Source organism: Corvus hawaiiensis, chromosome 5 (genome assembly GCF_020740725.1).
Source record: "Corvus hawaiiensis isolate bCorHaw1 chromosome 5, bCorHaw1.pri.cur, whole genome shotgun sequence".
Taxonomy (NCBI): Eukaryota; Metazoa; Chordata; class Aves; order Passeriformes; family Corvidae; genus Corvus; species Corvus hawaiiensis.
Genome location: NC_063217.1, coordinates 12,709,575 through 12,723,762, shown reverse-complemented (window position 1 = coordinate 12,723,762; position 14,188 = coordinate 12,709,575). Strand labels below are relative to the sequence as shown.

At 42.3% G+C, this 14,188-nt stretch overlaps 1 protein-coding gene across 1 annotated transcript in view; it reads left to right on the top strand.

The window, feature by feature from the left end:
* Nucleotides 1–14,188, top strand: part of WFS1 (wolframin ER transmembrane glycoprotein) — a 62,040-nt gene that overhangs the window by 13,863 nt on the left and 33,989 nt on the right. The window lies entirely within an intron of this gene.

The following is a 14,188-nucleotide window of genomic DNA, read 5'->3' as shown; positions in this document are numbered from 1 at the left end:
TCTTCCTCAGTCCTCAGACAAGTGCTACACAAAACAGGACTGTAAGGATGTCTTACCAGTAGCTTGCTGTTGTGCCATGGTTGTGCACTGCTGTTTTCATTTCATTAAAGTAGAACACCTTCCAGTTATGACAAGCTCAGCTTTGTCATAGGCAGTCATAGCTAAATTTAATGGCAAAAGTAGGGCTATAATGATTTATTTAACTCACAGATCAGATTCTTCTGTCCTGAACCTCACATTTTTGTTATGCTAGCCTTACTGTTTCTTATTTCATGTTGATGTTGATGATTCCATGTTTATACATTTAAGTCATTAATGAATGAAAAATTGAAGTCCTTTTTCCTTTAACTTCTGCTATCATTATCCAGAATTCACCATTGCTCTAAAGAGGTTTCTCAGTTACTGATGTAACACTTAGTAGAAAGCAAGCAAGCAAGCAAGCAAGAGCTAATACTGGGTTTTTTTTCATTTACTGGACTATTGTTTTCAAATAGTTTGTACTACTGTGAAGGAATTTAATTAGGAGCCAACAGTTGAAGTATTAATAATTTTCTTGTACCAACATCTGGCACCTCAAGCTAAGAACTTTTGTTCAGTTTTAGAAATCAGCATATTGAGCTGAAATCAAATTATGCAGCTCTTAAGTTACTTAGAAATTCTTTTAAAGAGTCTGAAAATTCGGACATTATTCTTGTGCTCTTTCACTTTCATCTGTAAATACTGAATGATGCTAAGTTATTTTACTGTGATAAATCCTTACTTTTATTATTACTAAATTGTGCTTAATATTAAAAAAGCTTTTAATAACTTCTAAGCCTTCTGAGAGCCTTCCTGCCAGAGAATGTTCTGTTCAAAACAAGGAGAAAAGAATCTTGGGGTCATTTAAAATACTTCATGTGTTAACCTTATGTCTGTTTAAAGTATCAGAAATGTTTTCTCAGGCTGATTGGTTTTTCAAAGTATAGTTGTTCAGAACAATGAGCTCAAATAGCATGTGACAATCAAGGTGATTCCTTTTTCCTGCTTTTATAGTTGGACCTAAGCTGCAGTCTGTACTGAAACAGCTATGATCTACCTCACCAAATCAGTAGCTTGCTTTCTCTTGGGGCAATTAATTTGGCAAGCAGTTATAAAATATTCTCCTAATCATAAACCATTTTTTGACTAAAAAAATGGCTAGTAACTATGTTCTGAAATTATAAAACACGTATTTTTTACCAGACATCTTTCCCTCTTCTGTTCCAGGAGAGGCTACCCAGCCCCAGGAAATTCTTCCTGCATGCTTCTCTCTCTGATTTCTCATCCCACCAAATAGTGCTGCAACTGTAACAACTTACTTTCATCAAGAAGTACATTTCTGGAGAAATAAATTAATTTTAAAAATACTCACAACTCTTTATACAGTTTTCAGCTTTTATCCAGCTAAAAATGGCTCTAAAATGCCTCCATTCTCCCCAGCTCCCAAGTGTGAAGGTGTTATTTGAGGCTGCAGGTTGAAATCTGCCAACATTTGTCTGTTCACGATGTTTGTTTACAAGACTCTTGGTGTGAAACTATTGCTGTATCCTGGTTTCCTTTACACAGCCCTAGCTTAAGCCAGGTCAACAAATTAATAGTGGAAAAATTTCAATAACTTGAGGAGCCCAGAACATGTAGCATTCACACAGATTCATAGCCAGCCACATGTCAGACTGGCTGCCTGTGTGCACAATGCAGTGAACACGGCTGGGGTGCACTGCCATCCTGAACATGCCACCTCTCAGGTTCCAGAATGTTTTGTGGATGTATGACAGTATTTCTCTCTTTCCCAGGGTCTTGCAATATTTTTCCCCTCTTCCAAGAATTTTCTTGCACAATTTTTTGTTGTTCATTTCTAATCAAAACACATAGGAAAATAACATATAGGGGTGGGGAGGAATCCTAAGGGTCTATGGCTATCTTATCCAAGCCTTATCTAATCTTTAGTTAATAGACAGCTAATTCTAGGGATGCATCAGGAATACAGTCATATCAAAAGGAAATTAGTACCTGAAACTTGAAGGGTGTATTTCATGGACAAAAAGGCACAACAGAAGATTAATTTTAAAAATACTCATCTACCTGGGAGAAAAAGAAGTCAGTCATACATTTTTAAAAAGAGTCTGGGCAAATAGTAATGCTAGAATGAGTAAAAGGCAGAACAAATATGACCATACAACACAGTGAGAAAGGAAATACTTATTGTGTAAGGTGTGCCAAACCAAAGAATTTGCTAGTATCTGACTCAGTACTAATGGTGAGAGCCTTTCATTCATATTGAGCATCCCAAAATTCTGGCAAGCCAAATACTGATGCACAAAGAAGAAAAAAAATTAAATTGGTATAACATGATTTTACAGTACATGTGGTAAATCAACTGTCTTTTATTTCAAGTGTATTTGGTTTGCATGGCAAGGTTTGGTAGCAGGGGGGCTTACAGGCTTCTTCTGTGAGAAGCTGCCAGAGGCTTCCCCCATGTCCAACAGAGCCAGTTCCAGCCAGCTCCAGGATGGACCCGCTTCTGGTCAAGGCCAAACCCAACAGCAACAGCAATTGTGCTTCTGGGATAACAGAGTTAAGAAGGGAAAAAAACCTGTGCAGCTGGAGAGAGGAGACAGCCTATGTGAGAGAAACAGCCCTGCAGACAGCAAGGTGAGTGCAGAAGGAGGGGCAGGAGGTGCTCCAGGTGCCAGAGCACAGATTCCCCTGCACCCCCCAGTGCAGCCCATGGTGAGGCAACTGTGCCCTGCAGCCCATGGAGGTCCATGCTGGAGCAGAGACCCACCTGCAGCCCCTGGAGGACGCCACGTTGGAGCAAGTGGATGCCTGAAGGAGTCTGTGATCCCATGGGAAGCCCCTGCTGAAGCAGGGTCCTGACACAAACCACGCTGGAGCAACCTATTCCTGAAGAATTGCACCCCATGGGAAGGATTCATGTTAGAGAAGTTCATGGAGGACTGTCTCCTGCAGGAAGGATCCCACACTGGAGTAGGGGAAGAGTGTGAGGAGTCCTCCTTCTGAGGAGGAGGAAGCAGCAGAGACAATGTGTGATAAACTGACTGCAGTCCCCCAATCCCCATCCTCCTGCATCACTGCGGGGAGAAGGTAGAGAATATGTGAATAAAGTTGAGCCCAATAAGGGGTTTTTTTCATTCTCTTACTCTCATTTGATTGGTAATAAATTAAAATCATTTTTCCCCAAGTTGAGTCGGTTTTGCCCAAGTAACTGGTGAGTGATCTCTCCCTGTTCTTATCTCGACCCAGGAGCCTTTCATTTTATTTTGTCTCCCCTGCCCAGCTGAGTGCAGTGATAGAGTGACTGTAGCCGGCACCTGGCATCCAGCCAGGGTCAACTCGCCACACTGAGTTTGTTAATCTGCATTATACATTAGCTGTGCCAAAATTAAAAAGAAAATTTGCACCAGAAAGTTTGTAAAATTCCAGGCCAAAGTTGCATCAGTGTGCTACTCATCATACTAAGGCCTGCTTGGGTCCAGAAATGATGTAGAGACATATTTCTGCATGCATGCCTGGGTTGGAAAAGGGGTAGGTAAAATCAAGGGTGATGTAATACATACAGCAGAAAAATATCATTTATCATTAACAAATAAGGGGACAAGAGATTTTTTCAAGAAATTAGGATGAATGGGGTGAGAAATATAAGCCCGAAATTACCAAAGTATAGGGCAAATAAGTGCATCTCCATGCAGGTTTTGCTATTGACACTTCACCACTAGTGGCAGTCAACTAAGGCTGTATGTGTGCAGGCTTTTTCTCCTTCAAAAATGCAGGATAGGAATAGAAATACAGGATAGGAATATAGCAGCTGTGCAGAACTTATAGAAATACAACTGGATTAAGTCTAGAAAGAGCATTTCTTTTGTAGCTGAAGATGTGAATTTGATCAGTCTAAATATGAACTAAAATTGTGAGACTCCTGTGAGGTTTAAGCTCCCACTAGTAAATTAGCATTTCACACTGTCTTCTCTTTGTAGTTTCATCAAAAGACAAAATTATTTCAGTTTCTCAGAAAGCGAGTGGAATATGTTACTTGTATTTACTTTGAAATAGCTGTTAAGAAGCCAACAGTGGCTATTGCCCAGCACACTGCTGTCTGTTCCCAGACTTTCTGTAAGCATTTGTACCTTGAGAGTTCAGAAAAATAATTTTCTATCACCTTATTAGAAATCACAATTTTTCCCTTCTAATTGGTACATAACATACATTTCTACCATCTAAAATAATAGCAAATGCTTTAAAGAATGAAGAGTTTTATTGCCACCTGGTGGGAGTGTTGTGTGTAACATGTACTAATTACAGACAAGATTGGGAAGATGTTGAAATACCTCAAGCTAACCAACATCATCCTGTAAGATCACAGTCTAACTACATCTGGCATCATGAGAATAATTAGACGAGTGCATATGCTAAGAAAGAACAGCATTAGTAAAAAGCTGCAACCTGTCCCTACACTCATTTTAATGTCAGGTAAAGGCACAGTTAAAGTTAGTAAATTCCAGGTCTTTTGTTGTTAATCAACACACCTGGAGTAGTGACATGTATAAATAAAATCTGAACAAGCTTTTAAATATGAAATATAGTAGAAAAGTATAATTTTCATATTATATATGACATATAGCAGAAAAATTGTATTTAAAAGATTTGGGGAAGATAGCCCAATGGACAAAGAACAGAGGTTTAAATATGCATTTTAAATTGACTGAACCCTTTCTCTTTATTATTTTATGTAACTGACAATGAATAATGTGAACTTTGCAGGTAATAATTCTGAAATTCTCCATTTATTAATTCCTTGACACAACAGAAGAAGGGGATGCCATCCGGAGGGATCTGGGCAAGCTCGAGAAGTGGGTACAGGAGAATATCATAAGTTCAACAATCCAAGTGCAAGGTGCTGCACTGGGGTCAGGGCAATTCCAGACACGAGTCAAGACTGGGAGAAGAATTCATTGAAGGAAGCCCGTCACAGACAGACTTGGGGATTCTGGTGGACCAAAACTGGGATATGCCACAACAGTGTGCATTTTCAGCCCAGAAGAGCAGGCCTGTCCTGGGATGCATCAGAAGAGGCACAGCCAGCAGGCTGAGGGAGATGATTCTCCCCTCTCTACTCTGCCCTTGAGAGATGCCACCTGGAGTGCTGTGTCCAGCTCTGCAGCCCCCAACACAAGAAAGATGTGGACCTGTTAGAGCAGGTCCAGAGCAGGCCACAAAGAAGGCTGGAGCACCCCTCCAGTGCAGGCAGGCTGAGAGCTGGGGTTGTTCTGCCTGGAGAAGGTTCTGGGTAGACCTTGCAGCATTTTCCAATACCCAAAGGAGATGGTGAAAAACTTGGAGAGAACATTTTCATTATGGGCCAGTAGTCATAGGACAAAGAGGAACAGTTTTAAACTGAAAGAGTGCAGGTTCAGATTAGATATTAGGAAGAAATTCTTTACTCAGGTTGGCAAGGCACTGAAAGAGGTTGCCCAGAGAGTTGTGGATGCCCCATCCCTGGAAGTGTTCAAGGCCAGGATAGATAGGGTTCTGGGCAACTTGGTCTAGTGGGTGGTCCCTGCCCATTGCAGGGGAGTTGGAACAAGATGATCTTTAATGTCCCTGCTGAGACATTAAAGACATTCTAGGGTTTAATGAGTGTGCGAATTCACCTTACCTGGACATGGAATGTCAGGAAATGGTTACCGCAGCAAGTCCTGCTTTCTGATTAAACCCCCCAAAGCCACAATATGACAGAATTTGATATGACATGACTTCTAGCATGTATTTCCTGGCAGAAACTAAATTTTCGATGTGACAGTTTTGCACATTTTTGAAACCTTAATTAAATTCTGCATAATCTCTAGTACAGAATTCTTTTACATTAAACATGCCTAAAACTGAAACTAGCAAGGCAGTTTTTCAGACAGCAATTCATATGTAATGTTTTGTGGTTGGAGAACAACATTTCCATGTTTGCTGCTGTGTAGCAGGTGGAATCCTAGGAGGGACAGAAAGTAGTTTGTAAGAAAAAAAAATCCAAGTCTTTTGCAAAGTATTTACAGTTTATATCTCAAGCCATGTGAACTTGTCTGAAAAGGAATGGTCATCTTTATTTGTCCAAAGTAAGCCCAAGATTACTTCCTTCTGAAATGTGTGAATAGGCTTATAGCTTTAATTTTTAATAGTCAAGGATTGAATTAGCTAGTTCTTCAGCTAAATTCTCTTTAACTACCAAATTGCAATTTAACACTGCCAACCATCAGTAATATTTCCTGCTAGCTTACTTTCTCTAATGATATCCTCCACTTTTTTCTCCTGCAATTTTGGAGAAACCAAACAGAAAAATCTTTGCTTCAGAGCTTTTCTTCCCCCCTAATTCATGCAAATTGTTCTGCAGAAGAGAGGAGGGAAATAGTCACTTCAATATACTTGGGTGAAGAAAATATATGCAATATATTGATGTCAATTCTTACCTACCAAGGTTAATTCATAGCTACAGTGGAGTCAGGGTTTTAAGAATCTGTACATTTTACAGCAGTTCTTACAGAAATTGTTGCATCACTGCCTTCTGATTTGCATCTCTCATACAAAGTCCAGTGCAAGGCTTCAGAAAGTAAAAGCAATCTCTTGTACTTGGGAATGCTGAAAATTACCGGAACCTGTTACCAAATGTACCAAACCAATCATGAAGTTTTTGATAAACAAAAATCTGATCAAAATGGCACAGAAATTAAAAATCTTTAAATTCTTTATTTGGTATGGCTGAGGGAATGTTTTTGGCTTCATGGTTTCCTGTTCCTCTTTTGCATGCTTAAAATGTGCAATACAGTCAAAGAGATGGCGCACACAAGTGTCCCGTCAACGTGGTAACAGTTGAGCACATATGAAGTTCTTCTTGCACTGCCTTGGATCCACTGCGTTGTCTCACCCATTCACACTAGAGGTCACTGTGAGCAAAGGATTAAGCTTGCAGGCATGAACACTGATGGATCGATTTACAGGCCAAAATTTGTGGCACACTTTCCAATTTGAAAGGCTGACGCAAACCCATGTTAAATATGTGTGTTAAATATGTTGTTTGAGGGAGACCATGGTACTTAATGTAACCTCATTTACTGACAAACTATTTACAAGCTGTTAAATAAGAAGTTATTCCTATCAAGAAATCCTTAGTGCTTGAATATGTCCAGTTCAATTTTAGACCAAATTTAATCTCTGGTAACACCAAACTGATTCATGATCAGAGTTCCAGACTTTGTTGATACTTGTTGCTGTTTTTTCATGTATAAAATTTGAGATACTATTCTTTCCTCCTAGGAAAACTGCCCTGTTTTCTCTAGACTGTGGCAGAACAATACAACTTTGGTTCAGGTGCTGCTTCCAGAGTTAAGCGAGCTGAGTCCCGTTTGTATTGTGGATTAGGAATGAAATCAGTAGCTGTCTCAGAGTGAATAGATAACAAATCTAGAACATTCAAGGAACTGAATCAGAGGAGTGCACTCCCCTTTATCTGTTCCAGGGAATGCATCCAACCCAGGGCTTACCTCCCAAGAGCTGCTGTGTCAGGCCTTCCCAGTCTTTCTTATCGCCTGCATATCATTGTACCTGTGCCTGGTTTTAAAACCTTTTCCTCTTTCACTGTGCATGTCCACAATTAGAAAAGATGGCTGAGCAGTAAGTGCAAAACTGAACATCTGATGCCACAGAAGTCACCTGTAGCTTCCTTTAGTGTAGGTATTATTTTGAAAAGGAAAATGTTAACCCTTTCCTCATGACTGAGAGAGCTAATGGGAGAATGAGAGTGATGCTTTTCTATAAAAGCAGTGATGATGAACAATACTTTTGTGCTGCCACCCAGAGTACTTGGCACAAGGACAGTGGAATAAAGAGAGGTTAAAAGAGCAGTGGACAGGGAATGATGGTCACATTACCCTACATACTTTAGTATGTGAAAACAGTACTTATGTGGAAGCTACTCCAACCCTGAGGTAACCAGAGGCATATTTAATATGCAGATCTGTGAAGAATAGTCTTCATCACCATCTTCACAAAACTCCTCAATTTCTATTTTAACTGCTTTTTGTGCCCACTTTGTGTTTTTCCTTCAGTTTCCTCCTACCCTCACCCTTTATTAATTCTTTCCACTCTATGTCCATCCAAATGGCACTAACATCTTAGTTGTTCACATCATATTGTTGATTCTCTGGATTCTGTGTCCCTTGTCTCAGTCTGTTTAATGTATTATGCTCTTTCTGACAGAAAATACTTTCCACTTTAGATTACAGAGAGTTTTAAAAAAATAAAATTAAAAAGAAATCTGGTTTTGTGGTCCTTAATCTAATGAATAGTACCCAGATGGTCATGAGGGATGCTGCAGCTTTTATTGCACTAATATTACCATGATGTGATGCTTCCATCTATTAAATTATACTGTTAAAATGGGTGTAACAGAGTAAACAACAAAACCTATTATTCTGAAATGACACCTCTTGTCTTAATTGGTAAGGTGTGGCAAGAAAAAAAGAGATGATTTTTGAGACAGGTTTTAGGACAGGTTATTTAGCATCACTCAGACATTTTCATTTCCATAACATACTTCTGTTGGGGTCCCTCCCCTGCCGTGTAGCCCTGGGAGAGGGGCCCTGAGGGCACAGACACGGGGCTTCCCTGCCCCTGCTCAGCCTCGTTCCCATTGGTTGGTTTGTGTTCCCTGCGCGGGCAGAAGGACCCTTGGTCCCGTGACTGGAACAGTTCCTCGGCAGAGCCCCGGCCATGCGGCTGGAGAAATAAACATCTCTCTGAAACAGCTAGCAAGAATCTGTCTGTCCGTATATATTTCCTTTCCACGGGACTCCTGGTTTGATATATGCGTGTTGCAGGATCCCCACTGCAACAAATGGTGGAGATTTGAGAGCAGAACGATCCCCGATCCCTAAGCGACTGATTTGTGTGAGTAAACCCTGGAAACTTTGGATTCCTCTTCTTGGTTTTGCTTTGCTATTCCATATCTAAACTATGGAGGAACGGTGGGAAGACTCTTGGCTCTCAGAGCCGCATATGAACATTTATCTTAAACTTAAAATGATTCTTGAACAACGATTTGTAAATTTTAGCTTGATTCAAGCTCAAAAAGAACTGAAACACTTCCTGGCATGGTTGTTTAAGAACTTTTTCTATGTTTCTTGGGATTTAATTCTTACGAAGGGCTTTTGGAAAACCGTTTGGACACAGTTAATACTGGAGTCAAAATATATGCCGATGGAAGAATATTTTCGTGAATATTATTTAATTACCGAGACTGTTGAGCAATGTCAGCTGTGTCCTGGCGAAGGGAAGCCTGGCGCAGGGACCGTGCGGCCCAGGCCACGTGCACCGAGCGCTCTGCGAGCAGCAGCGAGGCAGTTCCCGCGCGCGGGCGGAGCCACGCGAGCCGCAGTGTCGGTGGCGGAGCGAGGCGCGGCGGGACCCGGCGGTGCCCGAATGGCCCCGTGCAGCGCGTGGTGGAGCGAGCCCCGGGAACGCCCGACCGAGAGGGGCGGCGCGCGGGCGGCGGCGGGCGGTGATGGCGGTGGAGCGGAGCCGTGCCCAGCCGAGACGCGCGCTGGAGCGGGGCACGGGGGAGTCGTCGCTCGGGGGCCCGGCCGAGACGTGGGTGCAGCGCCCGGCAGCGGCAGCGAAGCTGCGACCAGAGGAAGCGACGCACGGAGAACTGAGTGGCACGGCCCGGCCCGGCCCGCACAGCCCCGAACACGACCCCGGGAAGAGCGCGCAGGCACGAGCAGCCCCGACAATTCCAACACGGGAGCGACCGAAAGAGACAGCAAAGACGCAGCGAGACAGAAAACAGCAGCCACTCGGAAAAAGGAAAAGATCATAGCAACTAAGACCTTAGGGATAGTAAAATGGTATAATGTTAAGCAAAATTATGGTTTTATAACAAGGTGTGACAACCAGCAAGACATATTCGTGCATAGAACTGCTATTAAAAAGAATAACCCTGAAAAATGCATCCCAAGCTTGGGAGATGGAGAGGTGGTGGAATTTAATATTGTACTAGGGAGAAAAGGGTTACAAGCATCGCAGGTCACTGGGCCTGATGGTGTCCCTGTAAAAGGCAGTATATATGCAAAAAATCGTAGTCATGTTAGACAGTATCTCCATTGTAAGCCCCCCCTACAGTTTCCCTTTCCTAATCCCACCTTTCCCTTTTACCCTATATCCTATTACCCCCAGTGTACTCCCAATCCGTTTTTTCATCCATGGTTTCCCTCACAAAACCATGCTTTTGCCAATTGTTTCCCCAAAAATCCCTTTCCAATGCCGAGTGGGGGATGAAAAGGGGGAGGGAAGAAGTTAAACCCTCTCCTGCCTCAGTTTCCCCACAAAGCATGCTCAGAGAGTTCTGTCTCCCTTCTGTCAGCCCTAAGATGTTCCAGAGAATCTGTTTGGACATTTAAAGACTCAGGAGAGTGGCTTGTTTTGTTTTGAAACTGTTCTTGTTATGTTTATCCAGTTGTTTTCATTCTCCTTTTATTAAAATAAAACGGGTGAGGTGTTGGGGTCCCTCCCCCGCCGTGTAGCCCTGGGAGAGGGGCCCTGAGGGCACAGACACGGGGCTTCCCTGCCCCTGCTCAGCCTCGTTCCCGTTGGTTGGTTTGTGTTCCCTGCGCGGGCAGAAGGACCCTTGGTCCCGTGACTGGAACAGTTCCTGGGCAGAGCTCCGGCCATGCGGCTGGAGAAATAAACATCTCTGAAACAGCTAGCAAGAATCTGTCTGTCCATATATATTTCCTTTCCACGGGACTCCTGGTTTGATATATGCGTGTTGCAGGATCCCCACTGCAACATACTTCCTTTCATAACTACTGAAGATGCACACAGCATTTTTCTATGAATTTTTCAGCTCTTCTTACTCTTACAAGAGCACTGCTGACAAGGTTTTTGCTAAGGTTAACATTTCCAAAGCCATCCAGAGTAACCATGCCAAATCTGTTTCTGAATGTGGCACGGACTACAGAAATGGGCTCTTATTCAGAGGTGTTGTGAAAAACATATGGAGCTGAAGGCCATTCATTGGAATGAATCACACTTCATGCAGGTCTGTTTTCTTGGATGATCACTGCTTTCTCTCTCTTCTAGAAAGACTGATTAAATAGTTTTTCCTCTGGACTGATGAGAAACTGCTTGTTTGCCAGCAATGCTGTGTGATTTCATTTCAGTAATATAGGTAAATCAGTTCAAGTTGATGGATTTAATAATAAAATGTATTTTAAATGTTGCTTAGCATAATCTTTTGCTGTTGCAAATTAATTTTCTACTAGACAGACCTTTCTTAAACATTTCAATACTAAACACATGCCTAGATACAAAATACAAACTTCACAACAGAATGTGAAAATGTCAGTTTATATTACATGCAGTTTAACAGAGGCAACAAATGAGTTGCTCAGATTGTTAGATATCCCAAGTATATTTCTACAACTCATTGATGATTATATGGAAAAGCAGTTAATTTCAGCCTGTATCTCAGTACTGCACCTCAGATGGTCAGACAGTCATTTCTACTGCATTTCATCATCTTGAGTAAAAAATGTTTACAGAAATCAGCTAAAGTCAAACATCACTCTGTAAACCTTCAAAATACTTGTAAAAGGACTATTGATTCTCTAATACAGAAAGAATGGGTTTTTTACTTTGTTCTTGTTGCAACAAAGTTTTTGTTTAAGCTGTGCTGACAGCAACCTCATGCAGTTAAACAAGTGTCTAGTTCTGGACTCCCTAATACAAGGAACATGGAGGCACTGAAGTCAGTCCAACAAAGGCATTAAGATGATGAATGAGCTGGAGCATCTCTCCTATGAAAAAAATCCAAAAGAGCTGGGCCTGTTGTCAGAGACTGAAATGTTATGGTTAATGGCTTAAACATTGTTATGAAGGAGTTTTGCCCATTATGGGAAAACTGTATAAAGAAGATGCAATCACCAAAGCCCACCCCACCGTGAATACGACTCCTGAGTGCAGCCTTGGACTATGGGTTAAGCCGGCTAAGGGAACTCGAGATAAGGTGACACTATTGCTCAATCATCTCAGGTCTAGAGAAAAGCAAACAAGGCTGAGGGAGAAGAATGCACCCACAAGATAGCCAAACCCAGCAGCTGTTCTGAAAATCATCCCTGGCTGGGCTCGGGTTGGGGAGGCCATAGCCCACAGGTTTATCTGCTGTGGCCAGGTTTGCACAGACTGCTCCCCAACCAAAGGGGGAGGAGGAGAGTTTTGGGTGTGTGGCATAACATCTGGTCAGAGGCAGTGAACACCCATCCTCCCTCCCACAAACTGGGCCAGCTGTAAAGCCCCCCACCCCAGGAAGGCCACATCCACAGGACATTCAGTGAGGGGCAGCTGAGGGGGTGTCATAATCCATCAAAGACCCCCCAAGTGCTGCCCAGACTGAGTCCAGAGGCCTTGCACCAGAACACTGCATGGGATGCAAAGGGATGCAACAGATCCAGAGTCTGTTGTTAAAGTGTGTCAAACTTGTGCCCCTCAGAGCAGGTACCTGGCTGTTCCCACCTAGCACAAATGTGCATTAGTCTATTGAACCCTGTGTTTTCAGGGGGCCCTCACCACCAAGAAGACCAGATGGAGAGGATCAACGGGACACCACTGGGATCCACAGAGTGATGATATTTTCTACTTAATCGGTCTCTGTCATTATCTTTCTCTCCCCTCACCTCTTTTTCTATTTCTTTCTTTCTCTTTTCTCTCTCTCATTTACTGTTAAATAAAATCCATACTATTGACTTTGGCATATGGTCACATTTGCACCTTGATTCAGGCAGAGGCATCTCATTCTAAAAATTTTAAGAACCTGATCATAACACCTGTTTAGCCCAAAGAGAATACTCAGGAGCATTGATCAATGTATATAAAGACCTGAAGGGAGAGTGTGAAGAGGACGTAGACAGGATCTTTCCAGTGGTGCCCATTTACAAGACCAGAGGCAGTGGGCACAAACTGGAACTCAGGAGGTTCCCTCTGAACATGAGGAAGCTCTTTTTTTACTGGGAGGGTGACCAAGCACTGGCACAGGTTGCCCAAGGTGGTGATGGAGTCTCCATCCTCAGAGATACTCTTAAAGCCATCTCAACATGGTCCTGGGCAACCAGCCCTAGGTGGCCCTGCATGAGCAGGAGGGAAGAGCAGCTGACCTCAGGATGTCCCTTCCAACCTCAACCATTCCACTGATGCCATGAGTCATAACTGAAATTTAAATAGGTGCTGTGCCATGTTATTACAGTACTTCCATGTTTCTTCTCTGTAGCTGTAACAATTTGCAACTGTGATAATGCCAGATGGGAACTCATCATTTGTGATAAAGCCAAAGTGAAATCAGTGGAATTGATAATGGAAGTTGTCATCATGTCTGAGTTTGGTTTACTCACAGTAATATTATCTGTATTTATGTAATACGTGAGAGTACATAAGGTGTGCGTGACAATTCATTTACTACAAAGGTTTAGTTCGCCTTAACAAAGGACCTGATCAAATTCAGCAATGGCACTAACGTGCATCTTCAGTGTAGGATCAGACTTAAGCAACCACAGAATATTTTACATCAAGCCTTGCTGTTGTGTGGGTTAGTAGCCAGTATGGCAATTTTACCCTTGAACTGAGCTCCTCTGGAATGGCTTCTGCCATGTGTGACTGTGACTGTGCCTGTTGTGGAAAGCAGCAGGGGAGGCTTTATTTTACACTTCCTTTTTAGTTACTTTTCCAGCTACCACCCTCATTTCCACCTGTTCCGTAAGCATGTTACATCTGTTAAGCACCCCCACTAAATATCAAATCAATTGTATAAAGTAATATCTTGAAGGAAATGTGAATAGCAGGGGGAGCAGATTGCAAGAGAACTTTGTCATATCAGAGTGAAGTCATACTGTCAGTCTTAAAAAACAACAGGTAACATATGGCTGGTATTGCATGTTCCTGATGAAACCACATTACACTCAGACTGCAAGTGATCTTCTTAAAAGTAAATGTGGGGTTCTTTTTCAAATTTATTTTGAAGAAAACAGAACCTTAACATGTTTGCTTAAACTTGTTTTGTTAAAAAAAAAAATTTGTTATGCCTTCCAAGGCAAGGAAATGACACTGGGGGCCACATTTTTGT